Here is a 5,723-nt window from a genome sequence, read left to right as displayed (position 1 = left end):
AATGCGCGTCCAGATACGTTTCATTATAAACGAATTAGTTGGAAGGGTTTAGGAATTAGGAACTTTTATCAAAATGCTGGATGCTTAGTCCTTTTCAAGGGCAAACATTTTTAAAATCATAATCAGGCTAATGTTTGTTTTGTGTGATAACATTTAGTTATTTTGTTATTTACCATATAGGCTAGCTCTCTCATAACCAGTTTAACTGGCATTTACTAAGACCATAGTAACCACTGGTGACATCATGGATGGCTCCTCATTGGTTAGATCAATGTAACTAATGGCTTATACCCTGCTAAAAAGCCTAAAATGGTTTGCTGGTTTAAACTGTTCTAAGCTTGTCTCACAAGTCTTACCAAGATGCTACTCAGCTGGTTTAGCTGGCATAACAGCATAACAACATAACTAGCTGAAAAGCCTCAAAAATCCTTCTAATATCAGCCGATGAACCAGCAAACCATTGTAAGATGGTTTAAGCTATTTGTTTTTAATAAGATATGGAATGTTATGAAAAGTAAAGGGGTCTTCAACCACTTTATTTTAACTAAATATATAAATAGATATAAAATTGACAAATCAGAAGCTAATTTTCCTGAAAACTGAACATTTTCACCACGGCAGGTAAGTTATAATTTCTTGTTATTAAAGATAAACCATTGTCAATTTTCTCAATGGATAGCCTTGTTTTCGTTGTTGACATCATCGAAAAGAGCACATTTGTCAAATTACAGATTAAAATGGGTTGCAAATGCCATTTCATGCCTACAGGAAGTATAAAAACAATATATCTACCCCTCACAATCACAAGAAGACATTGCTTTGCTTTTAGTCTAATTTAATTTAACATAGGGTTATCAAGCACCTCAATTATTTTTTTCTTTTTTTACATTTAAACTTTTGTGAGTGTAAGTAGGCCTACATTTTTTTTGACTCATCTTTACAATATTCTAATGTAACTTGACAGGGGCACTTTTGCATGGTTTCAGCTATTTCATGAATTAATTTACCTAGAAAATAATCACTGTGAGTTATATATGGCTTTGTGTGTGTGTGTGTGTGTGTGTGTGTGTGTGTGTGTGTGTGTGTGTGTGTGTGTGTGTGTGTGTGTGTGTGTGTGTGTGTGTGTGTGTGTGTGTGTGTGTGTGTGTGTCTGTCTTGGAAGCATGAGGCATTTATCTGTGCTGTTGACTCTACCTCTATTGTCATGCACGGTGTTGAGAGGAATTCATCCTGACGTGGGGTGTCGGACCCACAGATACTTAAAGAGGATTAACTGTTTAATCTGTCACTGATTCTTTTATGCTTCCACCAAATACGCCTTTGTTCCCCTGCGTGCAATTTCAGTCTCCTGTCAGAACAAAATATTGCCACAAATGCTATCAAAACCACACAATGTGTGAATAAATATGAATATGCAAGGGAGTTTGAAACAGGTGTGTTTTTGTGTGCGTGTGTGTGTGTTGTTTGGGGGGTCTGTTGGGTAGACTGAGATCGTAATCTGTTTCTGATTGTGGTGACGTTCAGACAAACATGTAACTACTTCCTTTGTTTGATTGTGAACGTTAATCTGTGTAATATGTGTTTACATAGAAGGCATTCAGTACAAACTCAGACGAAGCTGGGACATAGACACACACACAGGGAAATCAATTACTGTGGATTTTATGAGACAAGGTCCTGGGATTGAATGACATAGGGAGCCGTCTATGTTCCAGACATAAGAGTGTATAGGTATAGAGCTAAAGTAAGATTATGTCCAGAATAAGCACAGGCTCTCTGAGTGGCAGCTTAGTGTTGTGAGACCAGACCGGAGGGTTTTACATGATTGCCTTTAATAAACAAAGACTTTCCAAACTACTGTTAGAGTTACATGCATTCCTCGAAGTACAAAAAGAGCGCTATGAATGCATTATCGACATGCTGCTTGGTCCTTCTGGTGTTTGTTGTTTCGTATTTGAAATTTATGAAATACTCTCACATCTGAGAGAAGTTCTATTAGTGACAATGATATAACCCAGAGGAAAATATTATTGCTCAGGGGTTCGAACGTTAAACCTCAGGAGATCTTAATTATGCTTTATAAAGAAGTCTCAGATGCTTTTCTTAATACGATCAATCAAATCAGACAATTAATAATACATAATAGTATGGTGCAGGGATGACATCAAAACCCGGAAGACTAATTCACCTTTGGTTTCCTCAAGATTTTCCTGGTTTTTAATAATGGGGGTTTTCAATTTACGAGTAAAATAAAGTCTGTGGTAAACATAAGTTAACAATTCAAGTCACCGTCATTTATATAGCTCTATTACAATATACAATAGGCCTATTGTCTCAAACAGTGATAACAGGTATTAAAATGATCAGATAAAATGATTCAATGACGCAAACAGAGTTAATTTCGGCTGTACAGCAGCTCAAAAAGAAAATAGTTGTGCTGCTTAATCCTTTTGTAGAAACTGTGATACATTTTTTTCAGGGTTTAAAAAAAGTATTTATTTGAAATGTAAATCTATTGTAACACTATAATGTCTTTACCGTAACTTTTATCAATTTAATGAGTCCTGGCTGAATAAAAGTATTTATTTCTTTGAACAACAAAATCTTACTGGCCCCAAACTTTTGAACGGTAGCATATTGGACAGAAAAAAATTCTATAACATTGTATTTGCTCTTGGTTACTGGTTGATTTGCAATGGTTTCTGGTTCATAATTAACATGTTAAAAGTCAGCTTTTAAACTGCCTTGAACATTGATCCTTGACTCAATATCTATTGTGGTGAAAACACACATTCTGCTTCTGTCTGAGATTAATAATAAATAGTGAGGAACTAATTTAGATTTAATTTATATATTTATAGAGGTGTGCATGTGCTTATGTGTGTGTGAAACTGTGGTTAGTCTTCCCTTACATTATTTCTAAACAGAAACCTGTTTGTGCCTTCCTCATGACGTGTCTGAACATTTCCATGAATCTTTTTTCTGTGTCAGTTTGGTCCGTGTCTGAATGATGATTTGAAGCACAAGTTCCACAGGTTTTGCTGTGTGTGACTATTGCCCAAATCGCCATGGCAGCCACCATTTTCTGTTTTTCTTTCCAGCTCAGAGCAAAACTTTCTGGGGTACTCCCTAAACATTTCCACCATTTCAGTCGCAGCTTTGAAACTGGCCATTCATAAAGCTCCTTAAAGGTATAATTCATCTGAAAATACAAATTCTGCCATTATAAACTTACCGTCACGTTGTCCCAAACCCGTATTACTTTTGTTCTTCCATTAAAAACACAAAAGGAGAAGTTTAGAAGAATGTTCACGCTGCTCATTTCCATATGAATTTTGTAAAGGTACAAAAATTACAGCATAACAACACAAAAAGCTACCATGTGTCTTCAAAAGACCTGGAATATAATATATAAATCATATACACAACTTTTATAATGCTTTCATGGTGTGTTTTTGTCTTTGACAACCCATTCACTACCACTTGAGAACAGCCTTAATGACATGAGGGTTGGTAAATGATGACAAACACACAGGAAGGCCATTAATGAGTTTCATTTTGCACTACTTCTGTGTTTCGGATCATAAGATTATATACATTGCCTTTTGAAAGAGTCTCTGATACAAGGGAGCTTCACTGAATCTTGGTGACCGAACAATTTTTAACCATTTGGTTTCATAACATGGCTTTTACTGTAAAGCCTTGTGTAAAGTCCAGCCAGACACAAGATTAGTGCATACATGGTCGGGTGTGGCCCTAATGACAGTATTACCTCAACACAACAACAGCGATAAAAACACTGTATTATAAAGGGTGGAAACACACAGTGTATGTTTCATCTGTTTGAAACGGAGACCTGAGGGCTCATGTTACATTTTCCCATGAATCCTCAGTGGTTTTAATGGTGTCTTGCAAACAATCTCCTCTCACAAGTGATCAACCTTTAAATATTCCTCAACTCAACAGATGTTTCTCCATGTGGCTTTTTTCATCAGCTGTGACATCATCAGCTGAATCATGTGGGCAGCCCTCTCTAATACCGCTTAAACCCGCCTCATTTGTGGGAAAAATCCCACATCATCCTGCACCGCTGTAGGGTTCGTTGTTTTGACCAAACACCTTGACACCCCATTTCTTGTTACTTTGACAAGGTCGATGGTGACAGGAAGCCGCAAATAACCAGACCTCCTCGCAGGACCTCAATTAGCATTGGCATAATGAGAATCCTCTCACAGGTCTAATATCGATCATTATCTTAATGAGGCCTCGAGTCAGTGTGGCCACAAATAAGTGAGGATTTTCTAGATTTCACCAAGGGGTCAAAGTTGTTCTTGTAAAATGACCTGAGACAGACAAGTCAGGATATCAATATATATAAAAGAAATAACTGCAATTAGCCTATTATCGGGAACATTATTCAGGCAGATGGCACCCCATGTGTTAAACACAAAGAAAGGCATAACAAAGTTTTAGAGAGAGTATATTACTCGTTGTGTCAAGGTTATATAGTTAACTAAAATCAAATAAAAAAGTATTTACTTGAAATAAATTAAATTAAACTTAAAAGTTATTTTATTTCATAGTTGTCAGAGCAACACTATATCTCATTTTTATCTAGTTTAATTTGATGTGCTAAAATAATGAAAACTAAAACTGAAGTAAAAATTAATATTAACAATAACAAAAGCGCACAAAAAAACTACAAAAATAAAACATTCAAAATATTTAAAAAAAACTATAATTGTATCTCAATGATATTAAAATAACACTAGTGTCCATGATTCACAAACATTAACAAGGCTTCCGACTAACTTAGTCATTGTCGTTTATTAATATTTGATGATTATGTGTTTTTTTTGAACAGCAGTTTTACATGTTTATGTTCTTCACTCCATTAATAGGTGCATGACAGAAGGACTGAAGGCTTGACTCTGAACTTGACATAAGTTTACTGCTAGCATTTAATATTGCTATTTGTGATTAAAACACATTATAAGCCCATATTAAGGGATTGAAATGTTGCCTGGGGCTCACGGCGTATTGTTTATGTCTGTTGGGCGTGGGGTGTTATATCATCGAGAAGGATGTCTGGCTTACTGTTAACAAACAATGTTGATTAGGTCTGATATTGTTTAGCCGTCTCTCCCCCTTCAGGGATATCCTGTGTCTCACTAGCAATGTCAGAGCAGAACACAGCTTTATATATGTAAGGGATAATGTACATTCAGCCGGCATTTTGCCACAAATAATTATGGGGATAAGTGATATTGATTTGAGGTGAAACTGTTTGTTATCTCATAATCTGTTTCAGTGTTGAATCGTTGCAAAATGGCAGCAGCTGCGTTTGTATGAAACATGAGAGCGAGTCCACGATACCTTGATGATATAATTAAATTATTGTACACAAATTATTCGAGTTTTAATATTTTATTAGCTCACCAAACGCAAAACTTCCATGAAGAAAAACCTAGTAAGCGTAGCGCTGCCTTCAGTTACCCGGATGAGCCTGTGTGTTATCAGTTTTTTACCGGTTTGGACTATACTGCTGGATGGCTAATTATTATAAATAACATATATTAATATTACACATACAAGTAATAAACATACACTTATTCTATGATTGTAATACAGTTCCAATATATATATATATATGAATATATAGCCTACAATAGTGGTGAAATTTGTGTTTATAATTCATTTGTATGACAACCTGGCCAAAAATT

The sequence above is a fragment of the Siphateles boraxobius genome, unplaced genomic scaffold, assembly GCF_051911475.1.
Source record: "Siphateles boraxobius isolate OS27281-9 unplaced genomic scaffold, OSU_SipBor_1 25, whole genome shotgun sequence".
Taxonomy (NCBI): Eukaryota; Metazoa; Chordata; class Actinopteri; order Cypriniformes; family Leuciscidae; genus Siphateles; species Siphateles boraxobius.
This window is presented reverse-complemented; position numbering follows the sequence as displayed.